Source organism: Oncorhynchus mykiss, chromosome 18 (genome assembly GCF_013265735.2).
Source record: "Oncorhynchus mykiss isolate Arlee chromosome 18, USDA_OmykA_1.1, whole genome shotgun sequence".
In the NCBI taxonomy this organism is placed as follows: domain Eukaryota; kingdom Metazoa; phylum Chordata; class Actinopteri; order Salmoniformes; family Salmonidae; genus Oncorhynchus; species Oncorhynchus mykiss.
In genome coordinates this window covers 36,380,665-36,404,715 of record NC_048582.1, presented here as the reverse complement: position 1 = coordinate 36,404,715, position 24,051 = coordinate 36,380,665, and the positions used below count along the sequence as shown (strand labels likewise).

At 43.0% G+C, this 24,051-nt stretch overlaps 1 protein-coding gene across 2 annotated transcripts in view; it reads left to right on the top strand.

Annotated features, from left to right (window-relative positions):
- samd12 (sterile alpha motif domain containing 12) overlaps positions 1-24,051 on the top strand; it is a 124,947-nt gene that overhangs the window by 56,746 nt on the left and 44,150 nt on the right. The window lies entirely within an intron of this gene.

Below are 24,051 nucleotides of genomic sequence, written 5' to 3'. Positions count from 1 at the left end.
CACATTTTGTTACGTTTACAGCCTTTATTCTAAAACGGATTAAAAACATGTTTTCCCTCGTCAATCTACACACAATACCCCATAATGACAAAGCAAAAACATTTTATTTATTTATTTTGCGAAGTTGTAAAAAAAATATAAATAATATTTAACATAAGTATTCAGACCCATTACTCAGTACTTTGTTGAAACACCTTTTGGCAGCGATTACAGCCTAGAGTCTTCTTGGGTATGACGCTACAAGCTTGGCACACCTGTATTTGGGGTGTTTCTCCCATTCCTCTCTGCAGATCCTCTCAAGCTCTGTCAGGTTGGATGGGGAGCATTGCTGCACAGCTATTTTCAGGTATCTCCAGAGATGTTCGATCGGGTTCAAATCCAGGCTCTGGCTGGGCCACTCAAGGACATTCAAAGACTGCTTAGGGTCGTTGTCCTGTTGGAAGATAAACCTTTGCCCCAGTCTGAGGTCCTGAGCGCTCTGGAGCAGGTATCAAGGATATCTCTGTACTTTTCTCCATACATCTTTGCCTCGATCCTGACTAGCCTCCCAGTCCATGCCTCTGAAAAACATCTCCACAACGTGATGCTGCCACCACCATGTTTCACCGTAGGGATGGTGCCAGGTTTCCTCCAGACATGACACTTTGCATTGTCTATAGAATTCAATCTTGGTTTCTCATGGTCTGAGAGACTTTAGGTTCCTTTTGGCAAACTCCAAGTAGGCTGTCATGTGCATTTTACTAAGGAGTGGCTTCCGTCTGGCCACTCTACCAAAAGGCCTGATTGGTAGAGTCCTGCAGAGATGGTTGTCCGTCTGGAAGGTTATCCAATCTTCACAGGGGAGCTCGGGTCAGAGTGACCATCGGGTTCTTGGTCACCTCCCTGACCAAGGCCCTTCTCCCCTGATTGCTTAGTTTGGCCGAGCTCTAGTAAGGGACTCGGTGGTTCCAAACTTCTTGCATTTAAGAATGATGGAGGCCATTGTGTTCTTGGGGACCTTCAATGCTGCAGACATTTTTTGGTAACCTTCCCCAGATCTGTGCCTCGACACAATCATGGCTTGGAGCTCTATGAACAATTCCTTTGACCTCATGGCTTGGTTTTTGGTCTGACGTGTACTGTCAACTGTAGAACCTTATATAGACAGGTGTATGCCTTTCCAAATCATGTCCAATCAATTGAATTTACCACAGGTGGGCTCCAAGTTTTAGAAACATCTCATGGATGATCAATGGAAACAGGATGCATTTGAGCTCAATTTCGAGTCTTAGCAAAGGGCCTGAATATTTAGGTAAATACGGTATTCCTGTTTTCGCTTTGTCATTTTGGGGTAGTTGTGTGTGTGTGTAGATTGCTGAGGATTTTTTATTTTATTTTTTTTATCAATTTTGTGTGGTAGTGTCTCAAATGGCCCCCTATTCCCTATATAGCGCACTACGTTTGACCAACAGTAGGAATATAATGAAAAGGGTGCCATCTGGGATGCACCTCATAAAACCCCTGTCATTGGTCATGATAAAGCCTGTTTGACCAGTGACCAGCTTTAAAAATGATAGCCTGTGAAATGATAGGCCATTTCACTCACCCGATTGCATGGTCGTGTGTCTTTACACTCAGTCAGTTTAAATTGTTCTCTAGGCAGACAGCCACCTGCCCCAATCAGCACTACAGCCAATTTATGTGTGTATTTCTGGGACCTACTCTCTACAGTCTGTCTCCCCATATCAGATCATCGTCCAAACCCAACACTGAGTAACTGACCCCCTCACATCCAGTCATTCTTAGCGATTCGTCTCTCCTCAGAATCACTCGCACTGACACGCCCACATCACCACTGGCAACTGGAATCAGCCTCATCCCCATCAACTTGTCTCTTGCTGTCAACACAGACCGCTTTTGCCTCGGGGGCGAAACCCAAATACTGGGAAACTGTTCTCGTCATGAATTCCAGGAAAACAGTTGGAGTTGTGTTTTCGCTTTGATGTCCCTTTCTTATTGCCACTCTTCTCTCTCTTGCCACTTGTTTTGCCCTTGCAGTGCTGACGAGCAGAGAGCGGGAGGGGAGAGAGAGGGACCAGTGGATAGGCTGGAACAGACTAGGGCCCCCGGGCAAATCCACTGTAGGTGCTACTGCTGGGAAAGAGTTGAAATAAGGGAGAACAAGAGGGGTAGAGAGGGGCCTCCTCTGTCCCTAGAACGCTGAAGCTTGTGCTACTAGAAATACTGCTGTGAGAGGAGTAGTGAGAATTAGAACAGTGAGGGAAGAGAGGAGGTGAGAGAAGGAGAGAGAAATGGTGATTGGTGTGAAGAAAGGAGGAAGTGCAAAAAGAAGAGATTGAGGGAAGGAGATGGACAGAGGAGAACTAGTTTTAGTGCATATACTGCGGAAAGTGCTCGGTGGGTCAATTGTGGGGGAAGCAAACACTGAAGGAGGATGACAAGATGATAGAGGGAGAGAGCCTGAAACAGAGGAGCGCTAGTGTACTTCAGACACCTTTGGAATACATGTGTGGGAAGGCTAACAGCTGGAAAGGACCTAATGGTGAGGGAAGTTGAGATAAGTGACATGTTTTTTTTTTTTTGTGTGAGAAAAGTAGAGACTGAAGGAGAGATGAGGAGAGGAGATTGCTGGTGTAGTGATTAACCTTTAAGGCACAGTGGGCCATGGGAGGAAAATGGATTCCCATCTCTCACTCTCTTCATCGTTTCCACACCAGAGGGATGATTCTGAAGGATTCTCTACTTTTTTATCAACAGAAAGGGAGAGTTGTCCTTTTGCTAAACACTAATAGTCAAGTTAGGGAAAGACGGCTTTTAGACTGCGGAGCACGTTAATAAAGCGTGGTAGTGTCATTGTTTGCCTAAACGGGCAGTCCCATTTGCATATACTTTCATAACATAGTTTGTTCACCTTCAGGCACATGGATGGTCAAAATGGATCCAAGCCTGAACTCTTTACTATCATCTATCTCATGAAGGAAGTTGTGCACAAATTCCAACTACATCAGTTAATGCCAAATCATATTAGGGATACTGTACTGTAAGAGGAAGGTGGGTTGCTTCAACCGCTGCTCCACTTATGTGACTGGATACTCTGTTGTTTTGGCATTGCTAGAGTGTATTTGTTAGCCTGAAAGTCAAAGTGTATGCCACTGATTTTCTACTTTCCTTCTAGGTCTGTCTGTATCCATGGATACAAGTCAAATACTTAGACAGTTGCTTGGTAATGAATTATAGCTTGTTAACCATCTTGACAAGCAACAATAAAGAAAAATCTATTTAAACTGAACACAAATATAAACACAACATGCAACAATTTCAAAGATTTTACAGACTTACATTTCCTTTTTAATTAAATCAGTCAATTGAAATATATCTGTTAGGCCCTTATCGATGGGTTTCACACGACTGGGTATACAGATATGCATCTGTTGGTTAGATACCAGAGCATCCCAAACATGCTCAATGGGTGAGGTGTCTGGTGAGTATGCAGACCATGGAAGAACTATGACATTTTCAGCTGCCAACAATTGTGTACAGATCCTTGTGCGATGGGGCTGTGCATTATCATGCTGAAACATGAGTAGATGGTGGCGGATTAACTACACTGCTCAAAAAAATAAAGGGAACACTTAAACAACACAATGTAACTCCAAGTCAATCACACTTCTGTGAAATCAAACTGTCCACTTAGGAAGTAACACTGATTGACAATACATTTCACATGCTGTTGTGCAAATGGAATAGACAACAGGTGGAAATTATAGGCAATTAGCAAGACACCCCCAATAAAGTAGTGGTTCTGCAGGTGGGGACCACAGACCACTTCTCAGTTCCTATGCTTCCTGGCTGATGATTTGGTCACTTTTGAATGCTGGCGGTGCTTTCACTCTAGTGGTAGCATGAGACGGAGTCTAAGTGGCTCAGGTAGTGCAGCTCATCCAGGATGGCACATCAATGCGAGCTGTGGCAAGAAGATTTGCTGTGTCTGTCAGCGTAGTGTCCAGAGCATGGAGGCGCTACCAGAAGACAGGCCAGTACATCAGGAGACGTGGAGGAGGCCGTAGGAGGGCAACAACCCAGCAGCAGGACCGCTACCTCCGCCTTTGTGCAAGGAGGAGCAGGAGGAGCACTGCCAGAGCCCTGCAAAATGACCTCCAGCAGGCCACAAATGTGCATGTGTCTGCTCAAACGGTCAGAAACAGACTCCATGAGGGTGGTATGAGGGCCCGACGTCCATAGGTGGGGGTTGTGCTTACAGCCCAACACCATGCAAGACGTTTGGCATTTGCCAGAGAACACCAAGATTGGCAAATTCGCCACTGGCGCCCTGTGCTCTTCACAGATGAAAGCAGGTTCACACTGAGCACATGTGACAGACGTGACAGCCTGGAGACGCCGTGGAGAATGTTCTGCTGCCTGCAACATCCTCCAGCATGACCGGTTTGGCGGTGGGTCAGTCATGGTGTGGGGTGGCATTTCTTTGGGGTGCCGCACAGCCCTCCATGTGCTCGCCAGAGGTAGCCTGACTGCCATTAGGTACCGAGATGAGATCCTCAGACCCCTTGTGAGACCATATGCTGGTGCGGTTGGCCCTGGGTTCCTCCTAATGGAAGACAATACTAGACCTCATATGGCTGGAGTGTGTCAGCAGTTCCTGCAAGAGGAAGGCATTGATGCTATGGACTGGCCCGCCCGTTCCCCAGACCTGAATCCAATTGAGCACATCTGGGACATCATGTCTCGCTCCATCCACCAACGCCATGTTGCACCACAGACTGTCCAGGAGTTGGCGGATGCTTTAGTCCAGGTCTGGGAGGAGATCCCTCCGGAGACCATCCGCCACCTCATCAGGAGCATGCCCAGGCGTTGTAGGGAGGTCATACAGGCACGTGGAGGCCACACACACTACTGAGCCTAATTTTGACTTGTTTTAAGGACATTACATCAACGTTGGATCAGCCTGTAGTGTGGTTTTCCACTTTCATTTTGAGTGTGACTCCAAATCCAGACCTCCATGGGTTGATAAATTTGATTTCCATTGATAACTTTTGTGTGATTTTGTTGTCAGCACATTCAACTATGTAACAAAAAAAGTATTTAATAAGGATATTTAATTCATTCAGATCTAGGATGTGTTATTTTAGTGTTCCCTTCATTTTTTTTGAGCAGTGTAATTTATGCCTGCCCATACCATAACCCCACTGTCACCATGGGGCACTCTGTTCACAATGTTGACATCAGCAAACCGCTTGTCCACACAAGGCCATACACACCATCTGCCCGGTACAGTTGAAACTGGAATTAATCCGTGAAGAGCACATTTCTCCAGCGTACCAGTGGCCATCGAAGGTGAGCATTTTCCCACTGAAGTCGGTTACGACGCCAAACTGGAGTCCGGTCAAGACCCTGGTGAGGACGAGCACGCAGATGAGCTTCCCTGAGACAGTTTCTGACAGTTTTTGCAGAAATTCTTCAGTTGTGCAAACCCACAGTTTCATCAGCTGTCTGGGTGGCTGGTCTCAGACCAATATCACGCTACCTCATCTTGACATCTGTGGCATTGTGTTGCGTGACGACAACTGCACATTTTGGTGGCATTTTGTCCCCAGCACAAGGTGCACCTGTGTAATGATCATGCTGTTTAATCAGCTTCTTGATATGCCATACCTGTCAGGTGGATTGATTATCTTGGCAAAAGAGAAATGCCCACTAACAGGGAAGTAAAACAAATTACACAAAATTGCACAACATTTGAAAGATTTGCTTTTTGTGCAAATGGAACATTTCTGTAATCTTTTATTTCAGCTCATGAAACATGGGACCAACACTTGTACGTGTTGCATTTTTATTTTTGTTTAGTATAGTACTAAAGTATACAATGTTCATGTTTTTATTTGAGATGTATATGCATACATACAGTACCAGTCAAAAGTTTGGACATGGGTTTTTGTTTATTTTAATATTTTCTACATTGTAGAATAATAGTGAAGACATGAACTATGAAAACACTTGGAATCATGTAGTAACCAAAAAACTGTTAAACAAATCAAAATAAATTTGAAATTCTTCAAAGTAGCCACCTTGATGACAGCTTTGCACACTCTTGACATTCTCTCAACCAGCTTCACCTGGAATGCTTTTCCAACAGACTTGAAAGAGTTCCCACATATACTGAGCACTTTTGGGCTGCTTTTCCTTCACTCTGTGGTTCAACCATCTCAATTAGGTTAAGGTTGGGTGATTGTGGAGGCCAGGTAATCTGATGCAGCACTCCATTACTCCCTTTGTTGGTCAAATAGCGTTTACACTGCCTGGAGGTGTGTTGAGTCACTGTCCTGTTGAAAAACAAATGATAGTCCCACCAAGTGCAAACAACATGGGATGGCGTATCGCTGCAGAATGCTCTGGTAGCCATGCTGGTTAAGTGTGCCTTGAATTCTAAATAAATCACTGACCGTGTCACCAGCAAAGCACCATCCCACCTCCTCCTCCATACTTCACGGTAGGAACCACATATGCGGAGATCATCCGTTCACCTACTCTGCATCTCACAAAGACACGGTGGTTGGAACCAAATATCTCCAATTTGGACTCATCAGACCAAAGGACAGATTTACACCGATCAAATGGACATTGCTTGTGTTTCTTGGCCCAAGCAAGTCTTCTTACTATTGGTGTCCTTTAGTAGTGGCTTCTTTGCAGCAATTTGACCATGAAGGCCTGATTCACGCAGTCTCCTCTGAACAGTTGATGTTGATGTCTGTTACTTGAACTCTGAAGCATTTATTTGTGCTGCAATTTCTGAGGCTGGTAACTCTGACCTTATCCTCTGCAGCGGAGATAACTCTGGTTCTTCCTTTCCTGTGGCGGTCTTCATGAGAGCCAGTTTCATCATAGCGATTGATTGTTTTTGCGACTGCACTTTCAAAGCTTTTGAAGTTTTCCGTATTGACTGACCTTCATGTCTTAAAGTAAAGATGGACTGTCATTACTCTTTGCTTGTCTGTTCTTGCCATAATATGAACTTGGTCTTTTACCAAATAGGGCTATCTTCTGTAAACCACCCCTACCTTGTCACAACTCAACAGATTGCCTCAATGAAAGAAATTCCACAAATTAACTTTTAACAAGGCACACCTGTTAATTTAAATGCATTCCAGGTGACTACATCATGAAGCTGGTTGGGAGAATGCCAAGACTGTGCAAAGCTGTGGCAAAGGCAAAGGGTGGCTACTTTGAACCATTTCAAAAATAAAATATATTTTGATTTGTTTAACACTTTGTTGTTGTTGTTGGTTACTACATGTGTTATTTCAATGTTTTGATTTCTTCACTATTATTCTGCAATGTAGAAAATATTAAAAATAAAGAAACCCTTGAGTGAGTCGGTCTGTTCATACTTTTGACTTGTACTGAATATTTTTTTCAAACAGTTGTGGGTAGTTCACATTAGGCTGTATTGAATCTGCATAGACTGGGAAGTTAGCGGTTAGTTGTTCAAAAATATTGTCCCCTCTGTATTGAATTTCATGGCCATAAATGATACATAACTCCAATAGTAACTCTTTATTAGAGGCAAACCTCATTAACATGCCATTGAATGCAAGTGACTGCATTATTCTTAGGAACTTGAATGACACAGCACAAAGAGTATGATACAAAGTTATCCGTCAAGTGTATTGGACTAATCGGTGGAGATGGATATAGCAAGGAAACACTTTAGTTACTGTGTTAGATGAACAATAACTTTAGTAGCAACAATAACTACATTCTTCAGTCCACTTCACCTATTGTCTTTGCTGTAGGTCTGGTTAAAATGGCCTCTGCTCTCACTGCATTCTTAAGCAAGAGTGTTTTCTCTAATGAGTCTTTGCACCATAGTCTAAAGTGCAGAGTTTTCTTGCTTCCGGCTCCTTAATGAATGATCTCTCCCTGCTCTATGGCCTCATAGGAATGTCATCACTTGGTAATATTTAGTGACAAATAAAATATAGATATTACTCAAACCACCTTCCAGACCGGATTGAATGGGTATGTATGTTTGACACCAGAATTAGAAATTCCAATACTAATAATAGTAATTGAATAGGATCTCTAAGGTTTGGCACCTCTGATTTAGAGTCTTGACTCTGGAGTCTTTAGCGAAATATACAGTTGTCTTTACTCCGAATGAGTCTTCGGTGGGTAGTGTCTTTCCTTGGAGTCTTTAGTGAATAGAATGTCTTTACTCTGGAGTAAGAGGCTGAACTGAGAGGCCTCATTATCTGAGCTCTGCTTGGCAGGCTGCTGTCTTCTGTGGAGTCACTAGCCATGACAATGCCTCAGTCTCCCCATTTTCTCCCCCTCTTTCACTCGCTCTCCCTGGAAGGTGTTATTTTTATTTCCTGTCAGCGAGACCCGATCTGCACCGGAACGTCGGCAAGATATGATTAACGTGAAGAAAAAGGAAAATGCCTTTCTTACCTATAAGACAGAAGCTGAGTGGCATAATATCACTATTTGATGAAGTCCTCTATTTGATGAAGTAACCTTTGGTTACTCATTTTAAACTTGAAACCTCAAGTTTGCGTTAGGTGGCCCTACATATTAGGTACCAATCGTGGCTCATATTTGAAAGGTTAGGTGTCATTATGTAGCAAAGTAACGTGGCCACATTGTTCGTGAAATTGCCTCGGAGCCCTCGCTCATTAGTCGCTAATGTCTGAAAGCTCAGCTACCCACGGTGAGAGACAATGTAGCTACACAGCCCACATGCTAATAAATGTTATGAAATACAGGAAATAATTATTTCTCTCTCTTGTAAAGGCCCAGACTCCATTAACTCCATTTATTTGCACCGTGTTGAGAGGGGCCTCAGCAATGAAGCTATATCAGCCTCCCCACAGTTGGGAATGAGTGGGAAATGTACCCCAGGTGTTTTGAAACGAGCCTGGAACAAAACACTGTGGCATTTGAAAAGAATAGTTCTACCTTTTGATAACCTCCTGCAACAATTCCCCTCAATATGGAGTAAAGGCTCCCTGCTTAGGTTACCAATTAGAGCCACTGTTCTCCCTCACAAATGCCTCAGACCGAACTGCGAGTGTGCGGCGGCCATTTTCTTTCTCCTTTGGTTTCCCTGCCTACTCGCATAGAGGGAGTTGAAGAACGTCAAGGTTAGCTGCCAAAGCACATTTCATTTGGTTTTATCCAGGGAGAAGCAGGGAATACAAGAATACAACAAAACCTTCTAACCTGTGCTATCTCTCTCAAGGATGTCAGAGCAGTAAGGCAGTGAAGCATGAACAACACGTGCAGATCTGTTAATGAAGCTGAAGGAGAGAGGGCACCGCTGTGGAATTCAAAGATGGAATACCCAGGGCAGCGAGAGGGCATGCAGGTAGAATAACCAGAGGCACTGATGGTACTGTAGTCATACGTGAGGCTCTCTGCAGCATCACCTTCGACCTTTGAACTTGGTAGAAGCACAGAGATATTTCAAACAGACTCCCTGTCAAGGCAGTGCTACGATTCTGATCTGTTAGCTGATGCTATAGACTCTAGAGGCAAAGGCTTTATTAGTTTCATATCCTACAGTGGACCTTTGCAGAGAGCATGGACATTGACTTTATACGAAAATGAGTTCATCAGGAATGGCAAGTGTTGTGAACATAATAGAATATAATGATTACAGATTAACTTTTCAAACTGTTACTCTGCAAATCTATGCACTGAACTTTGCAAAAATAATGACCCGGAAGGTCAATTTTAAAGCCGCAAAAAAGCTTGATCGTTTTTTTTGTGGGTTTCTTTATCATCTGGTCATGGCGGTTTTAAGTTTCACCCCATTGAGCCACATTCATCAGTTTACGGCGAAACGAAGAGCGTTAAAGGCATCGCCCTGCCCTAGCTGGTTCCACTCAGTCTGTAGACAGCCGTCCCGACCAACACAGGCCACTCAGGAGTCCAGACGCCTGCCCGCACAGGCAGTCGGGCACATGAAGTCAGCTTCCCAGCATTCACTCATGATCTAGCCAACCTGGATCAATACCTAAGAGGGACGCCTTACTGTTGCACCACCAGCCGAGGCCAGCCATTATATATCCCTGGGCCTTGGCTGCTGGCTCCAACCCTATATGGAGGGTTGCTATAGGACTCTTATAGAGTGGTGAGGAAGAGTAGGAGCTCCACGGACCCTTAGTGTCCGGAAGTCATTTAGCCATTAATTGTAGTCATTGCGATCTGTAGAGTTTTCTTGTCAATTACTTTGTGACATTCCTGGATTACTCATTATATTAATAAAGTCAGATTTGAAACAACATATGATAGTCAGTTGAAAAAAAAAGGTTAAGGGTACAAGACTGTCTACATACAGTATCTGGCTTTGTTGGCAAAATCACAACATATCCCAATGAGCCAAGCAGGGAGAGGCTGCCCATTGTCACAGTTCCAAGACCATTCAGAAACTTCCACCTTAACCCTACACCAATGACGCCGGTGGATCTCAAAACTGAACTTGGATCCGCGTTAAGTAGCAATTATATCCTTCGCCGCTGTCACCGTCATCTCGAACCTGTCATGACTATTCAAGTTCATTTCCAGCAAATGTCTTAGTTACGTGATTATATAACTAGCAAATGGGTTTTGAAGTCGAGGGTGCAGTATTTGAGGGTTTGGCAATGAGGATGAAATCTAGCATAGTTCCGCTAGCTTAGCCGGGGAAAACTAGCTCAGGCCTAGTGCACGTGTGCCAGCTGGGGGCACATGCATAGAAAGCTAATTCAGGAGACCGATTGTAGAATTTATTCTCTACCAGGAGCGGAGTGCGACAAGTTTGATTAAACACCTCAGACTGAAACTAATAAATCAGATTACTTATATTTAAGGAAAGCAAATCGATATACAATCCCGAAATCAGCTGTAACTGTCAATAGTAAAACAAACCTTTAAAACAATGTTTGAGTGAAGCCTGAATACAGAAAATGAAAGGTGAATTAGCTTCTGGACGCAGTACACTCCTCCTCACAACTATACATTTTTAGAGGTTTTGGTGGGTTTATGTGTTGCCATGGTGACCTTAATGTAGTAGATTGTACAGTGCCTTGCGAAAGTATTCGGCCCCCTTGAACTTTGCGACCTTTTGCCACATTTCAGGCTTCAAACATAAAGATATAAAAATGTATTTTTTTGTGAAGAATCAACAACAAGTGGGACACAATCATGAAGTGGAACGACATTTATTGGATATTTCAAACTTTTTTAACAAATCAAAAACTGAGAAATTGGGCGTGCAAAATTATTCAGCCCCCTTAAGTTAATACTTTGTAGCGCCACCTTTTGCTGCGATTACAGCTGTAAGTCGCTTGGGGTATGTCTCTATCAGTTTTGCACATCGAGAGACTGACATTTTTTCCCATTCCTCCTTGCAAAATAGCTCGAGCTCAGTGAGGTTGGATGGAGAGCATTTGTGAACAGCAGTTTTCAGTTCTTTCCACATATTCTCGATTGGATTCAGGTCTGGACTTTGACTTGGCCATTCTAACACCTGGATATGTTTATTTTTGAACCATTCCATTGTAGATTTTGCTTTATGTTTTGGATCATTGTCTTGTTGGAAGACAAATCTCCGTCCCAGTCTCAGGTCTTTTGCAGACTCCATCAGGTTTTCTTCCAGAATGGTCCTGTATTTGGCTCCATCCATCTTCCCATCAATTTTAACCATCTTCCCTGTCCCTGCTGAAGAAAATCAGGCCCAACTTGACGGATGAAGGGGATATACTTCTCAAGTTAACAGTATTTCTGTTATACTAATTTTGTACAATTATTGTTCCATTATTCACATTTGATCATGTTAGAGTTTCGACGGGAACACTGTCTGTGAAACTTAAGACATTCCTTTGGTTGATACTAAAGGGGAGAAAGCCTCCTTCTACTTAAATTTACGACCGGATGTGTTTGTGTCAAAACCCCCACGCCAGTACCTTCCTCCCCTCTGCGGGTGAGAAAAGGTCTGGTTATTGTCAGCCATTGCCAAACTGATCTGACCCATTGTGGTCCTCACAGGTCAGTCATGGCACCAGTCTGAGTACAGTACATACAGTATAGGTAACCTATTCACCACTAGGAATAATGTCACTGAGTTAGTCATGATGACTTGGACAATTCAAATTACACTTGTAATAAGCATTTACACTACCGGTCAAACATTTTAGAACAAATACTCATTCAAGGGTTTTCATTTTTACTATTTTCTACATTGTAGAATAATAGTGAAGACATCAACTATGGAATCATGTAGTAACCAAAAAAGGTTTGAACAAATCAAAATATATTTGATATTCTTCAAATAGCCACCCTTTGCCTTGATGACAGCTTTGCGCACTCTTGGCATTTTCTCAACCAGCTTCACCTGGAATGCTTTTCCAACTGTCTTGAAGGAGTTCCCACATATGCTGAGCACTTGTTGGCTGCTTTTCTGTCACTGCGGTCCGAATCATTTTCTACATTTCCACAATGTAGAAAATAGTAAAAATAAAGAAGAAAACCTTGAATGACTAGGTATTCTAAAGCTTTTGGCCTGTAGTGTACATACTTGAAGTTGTTAGACATAAACACCTTTACTGTGTATACCGAATCAGGAATATTAATGTTCTTGTCATGTATCCCTGTGGGATCGTCTGAGACCAGCCACCCGGACAGCTGATGAAACTGTGGGTTTAAACAACCAAATAATTTCTGCAAGAACTGTCAAACAGTCTCACCGAAGCTCATCTGCGTGCTCATCATCCTCACCAGGGTCTTGACCTGACTGCAGTTTGGCGTCGTAACCGACTTTAGTGGGCAAATTCTCACTTTCGATGGCCACTGGCATGCTGGAGAAGTGTGCTCTTCACGGATGAATCCCGGTTTCAACTGTACCGGGCAGATGAGAGAAAGCGTGTATAGTGTTGTATGTGCAAGTGGTATGCCACGTTGTGAACAGAGTTCCCCATGGTGGCGTTATGATATGGACAGGCATAAGTTATGGACAACAAATACAATTTGCATTTTATTGATGGAAATTTGAATGCACATATAACGTGATAAGATCCTGAGGCCCATTGTCGTGCTATTCATCTGCCACCATCACCTCATGTTTCAGCATGATAATGCACGGCCCCATGTCGCGAGGATCTGTACACAGTTCTTGGAAGCTAAATACAGTTGAAGTCGGAAGTTTACATACACTTAGGTTGGAGTCATTAGAATTTGTTTTTCAACCACTGCAGAAAATTCTTATTAACAAACTATAGTTTTGTCAAGTACGTTAGGACATCTACTTTGTGCATGACGTAAGTCATTTTTCCAATAATTGTTTACAGACAAATTATTTCACTGTATCACAATTCCAGTGGGTCAGAAGTTTACATACACTAAGTTGACTGTGCCTTTAAACAGTTTGGAATTCCAGAAAATGATGTCATGGCTTTAGAAGCTTCTAATAGGCTAATTGACATCATTTGAGTCAATTGGAGGTGTACCTGTGGATGTATTTCAAGGCCTACCATCAAACTCAGTAACTCTTTCCTTGACATCATGGGAAAATCTAAATAAATCAGCCAAGACCTCAGAAAGAATATTGTAGACCTCCACAAGTCTAGTTCATCCTTGGGAGCAATTTCCAAACGCCTGAAGGTCCCACGTTCATCTGTACAAACAATAGTACGCAAGTATGTACACCATGGGACCATGTTCTGTCTCCTAGAGATGAACGTACTTTGGTGAGAAAAGTGCAAATCAATCCCAGAACAACAGTAAAGGATCTTGTGAAGGTGCTGGAGTAAACAGGTACAAAAGTATCTATATCCACAGTAGAATGAGTCCTATATCGACATAACCTTAAAGGCCGTTTCTCCAAGGAAGAAGCCACTGCTCCAAAACCGCCATAAAAAATGCCAGACTGCGATTTGATCGTACTTTTTGGAGAAATATCCTCTGGTCTGTTGAAACAAAAATAGAGCTGTTTGGCCATAATTACCATTGTTATGTTTGGAGGAAAAAGGGGGAGGCTTGCAAGTCAAAGAACACCATCCCAACCGTGAAGCATGGGGGTGGCAGCATCATGTTGTGTGGGTGCTTTGCTGCAGGAGGGAATGATGCACTTCACAAAGTAGATGGCATCATGAGGAAGTAAAATTATGTGGATATATTGAAGCAACATCTCATCTCAAGTTAAAGCTTGGTCGCAAATGGACAATGATCCCAAGCATACTTCCAAAGGTGTGGCAAAACGGCTTAAGGACAAAGTCAAGGCATTGGAGTGGCCATCACAAAGCCCTGACCTCAATCCTATAGAAAATGTGTGGGCAGAACTGAAAAAGCATGTGCGGGCAAGGAGGCCTACAAACCTGACTGAATTACACCAGCACTGTCAGGAGGAACGGGCCAAAATTCACCCAACTTATTGTGGGAAGCTTGTGGAAGGCTACCCGCAACGTTTGACCCAAGTTCAACAATTTATCGTGGCATAGCCATTGTAGCAAAAATAATGTCCAGCCTAGCATTTGTATACATGACCCTATGTATGATGGGATGTTAATTGCTTAATTAACTCAGGAACCACCCCTGTGTGGAAGCACCTGCTTTCAATATACTTTTCTATTCCTCATTTACTCAAGTGTTTAATTTATTTTGGAAGATACTTGTATCTTGTGGTGGCCAAAGCTCTTTTAGTTTTACAGCTACCTCCGAGAGATATCCAGGTACTGGGTATCAGTCAGAAATGTGTTGATCCCAACTTAGTTTCAACAGCCTACCAACATACCAGCCTCCTATGTTTCTCAACTGGTTTTGCCTATGGACCCAAATTGGACCAGGTTGTCTCAGTCACAACCCAATATTCGCATTGTGAACAAGTATCGCCAAAGTACAATATGGAAAACGATATTTAAAAATGTGGGTTGAGAATCGCCGCCCTAACATGTTTGATAAGATTTGGCCTCTCGTGGTTTACTGAATGAAAAGTGCAGAGAAGTGCCTTGTGTCTTTATAACTGAGACTAAATGAATTCACAAGGCTTGGAGCTTCAGAGAACTTCTAACTTTCATTTGAATGACTTTATAAATATATACATGCAAGGTTTGCCAGGAGGGTGAAATATAAATGAGGCTTTTATTTGTAAGTTATATTTATCTTGATTCATTTTTCCTCTCTGCGTCTATCTTGTTTGTGTGTGCGTGTACGTGCGTGTGTACGGACGTGAGTGCACGCTCACCTGTGTTCGTTAGTTTGCTTGCTCGTTTGATACGACATCCCTGACTGTACCCCTGTAATGCTACTTCATATTTCAGTTTGTGTGTGTCAGATGTCGTCGTCTGTGCATCGTCAAGCATCCGGATCAGCACAAGCGCACCGCCGTGCACGTTGTCGGAGCCGGCCGCAGGCTTAACTTGCCCTCTATTAAAGATGTACGGTCTTCAAAGAGGGAGTTATTAAACCCCAGGGCCCCACTTTGTGACGCTCTGTTTGTAGCATTGTACTGAGTTTAAAGGAGGTTCATTGAAAGGTCTTTTAGCCATTCCGGTTGATTGATCTCACTCTGGCCCCTTTGATATGCAAGCTAAGAATGCCAGTCTTCTCACTCGCTCTCGCTCGCTCGGACCTCTCGCTCTGTCGGCCTTCTTTCTGTCGGGCCCTCTTTCTCTCGCCCCTTTGGCCCTGCTCGTGCCAGGCGCCATGTTTGAGGGACACTCCTGATTTTAATTATATCCTTTGATTATCTTCCAAACTGAACTCCTCATCTTGGGAGAAAGAGAGAGAGAGTGCTGATGATACAGACCTGGGCTGCCTCAGTGCCTCTGCCAAGCAGCAGCGCCGTATAGAAGAGATGTGTGTCCAGCCAATGCTGAGATGTGTCCCCACTGAGATATTCTCTCATTATACGCATGGGAATTTACAAGAAGAAATGTTTGTCTTCGAGTGTCTTATTGGGGGGGATGGTTGAAGATGGGCTGCAGAGTTAGCTGAGAGGGGTTAGCCTAGCCTAAGCTAGCACCTGGCTGTAGTGGTACCAGTATACAGATGCATGCTGTAGATTCATAGTCATGACATGACATTAATGGGTTGGACATTTCCAGACATATAATCTAGCTGTAAACATGTGCAACAATTTATTCTGTTTTATGACCAGCGGTGCCTGTCATGGTGGATGTGATTTGTTGCCATGGGATGGCAGCCATTTTGAAATCCACGTTGTCCAATGAATGAGTAGTATTCCTTTGTCTTAATCACATGTAATGGGGTCACTCTTAAAGCCCGCACAGACTGTACGATTTTAACTGTTTTATGCCACGATTTTGACGTCCCAGACGACATGTTAACATCGTGGGCATATTCTTAGGCCGTAAACGATTGTCGGACATCTTGGCTTGTTCAGTGTGACAGGTTCTAGGCCTGATTTTTAAGCACCACTACATGCGGTCGTAGGCCCCGACAAAGTTCTGGCAGTGTCAAATGTTTTGACCAATAGGAACACGATTATTGCGTTGCAAGAAGAACAATTTCCCTAATCTGGTTTAGCCTACATTACACATCTGAAATCAGGCTACCTGATAGGATTTTGATAAATGCACAGAATTGCCAATCAAAATAAACGTTCTAACACAGTGATCATGTCAATTTCGGGAAGCCTATTTGATTCGGAGTTCGGACATATACAGATCGTTTTTACATACAATTTCTAAGATTCAAACGTTCCGTTTTTTTTCCGAACTCACTATATTCATGCATAAGCATAGAGAGAGGAATGCTCTACTGGTGCTGGCACATGTGCAGATCAAATACAAACTTGGAGTCACCCGATTATATGGTGTGTGTTTGTATGGTCCTCCCACTACGACTCGGGAAACCATGCAGTTTATTAGGCTACAGATGATGAACTTCACAGGGTTTTGAAAGTGCATGTTATGAGCATGATTCTCCTCCTTTCCAATAAATATTGAGGGTCTTATTCCGGTGACATGATGATCGACGCTTGATTGCTGTTTGACAAATACAAATATTCTAGCTGATAAATAATCTCAGGTAGACTCAGTCCCGTGTGCCTCAGTTGGTAGAGCATGACGCTTGCAGGGTTGTGGGTTCAATTCCCATGGGGGGCCAGTATGAAAATGTATGCACTCACTATAATACTGTAAGTCACTCTGAATAAGAGCATCTGCTAAATGACTCAAATGTCAATGTAAAATGTAGCCTGCCTGTACAGCCTGCCTGCACTGTATCGGTGAGTTGTTGGCTAGAGTGCTGATGCCAAGACCAGAGTAAGCACATTTGCTATTCAAAACAACTGTTTTTGTGACAAAACTATCTGTAGAATTGAAAGATGCGATGGGAACACATTGACCTTTTAGATTTTTATTAAGTACATGAACACTAAAGCAAAACAGGGCCCACAAAAATGCAATGTGTCATCACGCACTGATTTTCCTCCACAACAAGTCCATTTGGTGGAAACACACCACTGGAGGGAAAATAGGTATTTTCTTTATGCCGATTTGAGAATATTCACATGGAAATCTGTCGCCAATGGAATGGGAACCTAGTTACTGAAATTCACTGTCGGGGCCCAAGTCTAACAGAACACACTCTTTTAATGTGTCTCCATCTAATCATACATAATCAATTAAAGAGCAATTGCAGAAAGGCAGAGCGGAAGTGGAGAAAGTCAAAGTTGCAGGTCCATTATGCTGTTCTGAGGGAGCAACTGGTCACAAGGCAATTAGAAATGCTAGATGGGCTCATTTTTCTAACTTGATCACTATTAATCAGAATCATTTGAGAGTGCTCTTCTCGACCATTGATGGCCTGATAAATCCTACCCCCGCAAACCTATGTGAACTTCCACAAAAAATAACCAACAATAGGCCGGGTGTCAGTCAAGCAAGACCTGATGAGAAGTATGATGATATGTGCCCTAGCCTACCACGCAAACGCACTATGGATTTATTTTCCCTGGTTGACAGACATGATCAGGAAAGTGATTTCACAACTTATGCCTTCCACCTGCCTTCTCGATCCTATCCCCACCACCTTCAAAACAGTTTTTTAATTACATATCTGAAGAAGTGCAAGCTATTGTTAATCACTGCCTGTTCACAGGCACTTTCCCCACTGCACTAAAAACTGCTATGGTGAAACCCCTTTCTGAAGAAAAGTAATCTAGTTTCTTCAGCTCTTAGCAATTTTCAGCCAATCTCCGACCTTCCACTCTTAAACAACATTCTTGAGAAATTGGTTTTCAAACAGCAAAATCATTTTTTTAAGAGCCAACACAGACGCCAAACAGCTCTCTGTCCTTGTAATCTTGGATTTAAGTGCTGTATTTGGTTTAGGACATATTTAACCGGTCAACAGTGTGTCACCCTTGGTGAACATAATGCAGAGTAAATACATGCCACGTGGCGTTCCACAAGGTTCAATTTTGGGTCTGGTGCTTTTCAGTTTATACAGGGCATTCGGAAAGTATTCTGTAGTGATGCCTCAAGCACTGAGATGCAGTGCCTTAGACCGCTGCACCACACGGGAGCCCTACTCAGAAAGTGTTGCTACACTTTAATTAGAATTCCTCTTTAGCCCTCTGTTCTTTATAATAGTTCAATTTATTGTCATTTGTTCCGCTCCTGGCAATGAGCCCCTCTTCATCTCTCTTTCCCTATTCCTGCCTTCTCGTCCTCTACCCCAATCCATCCATCCTATTGGCTCCGTAGCGTTTGGCTCGTAGAAAATGAGGAATGATTACATGACACACTTTTTAGTGTCCCTACTATAAAACTGGCGCGGAGAAACCCATAATGGGGTGGAATGAGTCAGGTTGGCCATCGTGCCAGCCGTTTTCTTTGGCTCGACAGCCGGTAACAGAGCACACTCGGGGCATATATGACACAAACTTACCCACTGATATTAATGGGGGAGATATTATTTCTCATTGCGCACACATTAAATCTTAATCGAGAAATGTAAGGAGGGCTCATGTTTCTCATCGGTGTGCTTCAGTCCTGGGCCTTATTATTTGCCATTAGTCAACTGTACAGTGCCTTGCGAAAGTATTCGGCCCCCTTGAACTTTGCGACCTTTTGCCACATTTCAGGCTTCAAACATAAAGCTCTAAAACTGTATTTTTTGTGAAGAATCAACAACAAGTGGGACACAATCATGAAGTGGAACAACATTTATTGGATATTTCAAACTTTTTTAACAAATCAAAAACTGAAAAATTGGGCGTGCAAAATTATTCAGCCCCTTTACTTTCAGTGCAGCAAACTCTCTACAGAAGTTCAGTGAGGTTCTCTGAATGATCCAATGTTGACCTAAATGACTAATGATGATAAATACAATCCACCTGTGTGTAATCAAGTCTCCGTATAAATGCACCTGCACTGTGATAGTCTCAGAGGTCCGTTAAAAGCGCAGAGAGCATCATGAAGAACAAGGAACACACCAGGCAGGTCCGAGATACTGTTGTGAAGAAGTTTAAAGCCGGATTTGGATACAAAAAGATTTCCCAAGCTTTAAACATCCCAAGGAGCACTGTGCAAGCGATAATATTGAAATGGAAGGAGTATCAGACCACTGCAAATCTACCAAGACCTGGCCGTCCCTCTAAACTTTCAGCTCATACAAGGAGAAGACTGATCAGAGATGCAGCCAAGAGGCCCATGATCACTCTGGATGAACTGCAGAGATCTACAGCTGAGGTGGGAGACTCTGTCCATAGGACAACAATCAGTCGTATATTGCACAAATCTGTCCTTTATGGAAGAGTGGCAAGAAGAAAGCCATTTCTTAAAGATATCCATAAAAAGTGTTGTTTAAAGTTTGCCACAAGCCACCTGGGAGACACACCACACATGTGGAAGAAGGTGCTCTGGTCAGATGAAACCAAAATTGAACTTTTTGGCAACAATGCAAAACGTTATGTTTGGCGTAAAAGCAACACAGCTGAACACACCATCCCCACTGTCAAACATGGTGGTGGCAGCATCATGGTTTGGGCCTGCTTTTCTTCAGCAGGGACAGGGAAGATGGTTATTGATGGGAAGATGGATGGAGCCAAATACAGGACCATTCTGGAAGAAAACCTGATGGAGTCTGCAAAAGACCTGAGACTGGGACGGAGATTTGTCTTCCAACAAGACAATGATCCAAAACATAAAGCAAAATCTACAATGGAATGGTTCAAAAATAAACATATCCAGGTGTTAGAATGGCCAAGTCAAAGTCCAGACCTGAATCCAATCGAGAATCTGTGGAAAGAACTGAAAACTGCTGTTCACAAATGCTCTCCATCCAACCTCACTGAGCTCGAGCTGTTTTGCAAGGAGGAATGGGAAAAAATTTCAGTCTCTCGATGTGCAAAACTGATAGAGACATACCCCAAGCGACTTACAGCTGTAATCGCAGCAAAAGGTGGCGCTACAAAGTATTAACTTAAGGGGGCTGAATAATTTTGCACGCCCAATTTTTCAGTTTTTGATTTGTTAAAAAAGTTTGAAATATCCAATAAATGTCGTTCCACTTCATGATTGTGTCCCACTTGTTGTTGATTCTTCACAAAGAAATACAGTTTTATATCTTTATTTTTGAAGCCTGAAATGTGGCAAAAGGTTGCAAAGTTCAAGGGGGCCGAAAACTTTCGCAAGGCACTGTAACTATTCTCAGAAATCTGCGGTTTCTTTTCCCAAGTCATGTTTGTCTGTTAACAAGTTGTACCCCGTTCAGTTTTCGCTCAGTTTTCCTCCACCAGTCTTATATCGTCCTACTCTGTCAATCTGTTTATAAGGTCGGTAGTAGTGCCAGGCCAGTCTGTCCCATCTAGATGGACATCTCACTTCTGTGTTGAGGCCCACAAGATAGCGCTGAGGTTAGCTAACCAGACTGTTACCAAGCTCAGAGAGCCAACTTCAGTCACGGCTACTATAGCTAGATTCGTATCAAAGGTATCTAACTCCTAGGTGTGAGTCGTGCCCCTGTTCTGCTCAGATCAGAGAGTTGGTCTTCTTTGTTATGTACTGTACGGGCTCTCGCAAAGGGACTATGTCCCCTGCGATCATGTTTCCCTGTTGCAATAGATCTATGTTTCTGTAATTAATGAATGCGAGTCAGGGAGAGGGTAGGGGATTAAGTTATTTGATCATTAAAAGGTTATTTTAAGGTACCAGGTACAGTATTGTAATTCAAACTTTCTAAATCGGTGTCATTAAGCACCAAACGGACTGAAACAGTTAGGGACTACCTGAACCTGTCCAATAGGAAATGCTAGCTTTCCGGTGGAAAACGTCTTGCTACGGTATGCCCTAGTAATGAATACAACCCATATCTAAGACCTGCAGTATAGAGAGTAAATTGGCCTCTTTCGCAATCACAACGATGTTAATAGACTCATGGAAACGTCAGATATTTACTTCTAAGTTCATTGTGAACAGTTTTTTATTTATTTTTAGAGAACACATACTTTAACTGTCTCCATTAGAGACAGAAAGTCTATACTGGTGTATATTATCTCTCTGTGTAATCTATCTATGTAATAGACTACATTTGATGCCTGAGTTGAGCTGCATTACATTCTGGCCTCGACAGAGATGTATTAACTTGCAGGTCGACAAATGACCTTTTTGAAATGTTCTGGACCTGAAGAGAGAGGGGGGATTCCTTCAGCTCATCCACACCAGCTGCATACTTTTACTCGGAGTAGCAGTGGACGTGTGCACCCTCACTTATTCATCACCTCCAGATTTGCAGGGGAGCCATGAAAGAAAGTACTTCAACTCCCTCCTCATCTCCCAAGAACATTTTTCATCCTCCTGAAAAGAACATGAGATGTCTGTTTTTTTTCTTGTTTTTTTATCCCGCTTCCGCATTCCACAGCGAAACTGCGTTTTTTCCCCCCTCCCTCCATCTCTCTCTCGTTATCTCTCTCTCGTTCTCTCTCTCTCGTTATCTCTCTCTCGTTCTCTCTCTCTCTCTCTCTCGTTCTCTCTTGTTCTCTCTCTCTCTCTCTCTCTCTCTCTCTCTCTCTCTCTCTCTCTCTCTCGCTCTCTCTCGCTCTCTCTGTGCTACTCCAGTACTTTTGAACTGTTTTACTCTTAATCCCATTGCCTAAAAATATGCCTGCGCCGTCTGAAGCCCAGCCGGTCCAGGAGAAACTCTGGTGTCTGCGGAAGAGGGAATTAGAGTACTGCTCTCCAGCCAAGTGGAAATGAACAGAGGAAGAGGAATGGAGAGAGTGAGGAGGAAAAAGATTTCAGGCTGTACCAGCACTCTCTCCAGCCTTTCTCTGGACATGGTTAATGCCAATTTTATAGTTGGCATTAAGGTATCCCTCATTTTTTGCTATCCCAGAATTGCAGAGGTTCGCCTTATATGTTGTGCTATTCTAGATCATATCTTGAGCTTAGTGCACAGACATTGAGAGTGAAATGCATGACTATTGTTTTCCTGGTGGCGGACAGATAGACGAGGGGGAGCAGTGGAGGAGAAAGGAGAGGGACGGTACGATGGAGAAATAGACACAGAGGTGGAGAGGGAGACAAAAGAGAGGAGGCAGAGAACGAGAAAAGAGGATGAGGGCGGGAGACAGACTGCTTAAGCGGCAGAGACTCGGGGGAAATACCCGAGCAATATCCCAACCAACCAGCCTCTGCCACCCTGCCCCACACAATTACAATATATCTGACAGAGATATTGAGCGCGGATCCCTTGCCATTTCTGTTGATGCACCGGCCGTCAAGAGGCAAGAGTTTTATATAAAATTACAAAAAAAAAATGGAATTAATACGGTCTTATTGAAAAGAGGAGGCCCGGCCAGCCGGGGAAAATAACAATGCGAGTTTCTGTCTCCAGAGTCCTCTCTTCCTCAGATAGCAGGTGGAGGTTTGGCCGGACCATGTTGTTCAGTTAGGTTCATTACTCATTGTGCGAGAATAGAAATGGAGATTGCTTGGGGGCTGCTACCTTGATATTAGGTAGAATAGAATAAATAGAAAATAAATCTGTGGATACTGCAAGAAAAGCATGGGGTTGAGTGAAGCACTAGTCACTTCTTATCCTCTCAGGCTGTGCTGTTTTGGAAGACCATTTTCCCCCATCACGCCACCTTAGACGAGCACTTCGGTGAACTTTGAGACCTAATGTAGAGCTGTCCATTTTAGAAGAGACAAGCTTAGGGCAGGAGACAAGGCAACCAACCTGTCAGGCACAGTCAGGAGACTATGGCCAGGCAGCTCTAACTGAGGGACAGCATCTTCCCCTTGGTTTTTTTTACTGAAGACAGTGAAATTCTGTCTGTCAGAATTTGGGAGGTGCAGGGGACTGGTCATGGGATGTATCCATTTTAAGACGTTTCTGCACTAGCTTTTTTTGAAAGGTCTGTTTTTATTTACATTTTGTACGATTGTTTTTTTTAGACAATAGACCTAGACAAAAGACAATAGACAACTTAACATTTCAGACATGGATCCACTAAACTAGACATGACGTTGGCTGGGACTTGATGCCCAACCTTAAACATAAAGAAAAAAGACACACTAGCTCAGACATTCATACATTTCAACAAACATTAATGACCTCAAACTTTCCCAAACCTACATGTTCCCACAGTATCGATACCCATCTTGTTTGTTCTCGGAAGATTTGTATTAAAAATGTTTCATCCTATGGATATTTCAAGGCTTTGTAATACTTTATGCCATTATGGCTTCAAATTGTGCTATTTATATCTGTAGCCCACTTTTTTTTTTCTATATATATTTTCAATAATAATTAATTTGATTAATCTACTTAACGATCTAGGACCATATGATTCCCAGTTTAAGTAAACATTTTCAAACTGATTGAGAAAATAATGTTCCAACCCATTGGGTATCTCATTGCACCCTCATGCCATGTCTTGCAATATGCCGATAAACGGATTCAACTTTCTAACTCCGCCGATACATTTTTGACGTTATAGCATAGGTCTTGGTCCCAAAAAAGGTATATTTTGTGATGTTCTACCTTTTTGCAAAGGATATTGCGGCAAGGTGTGCGTCGGCTTAT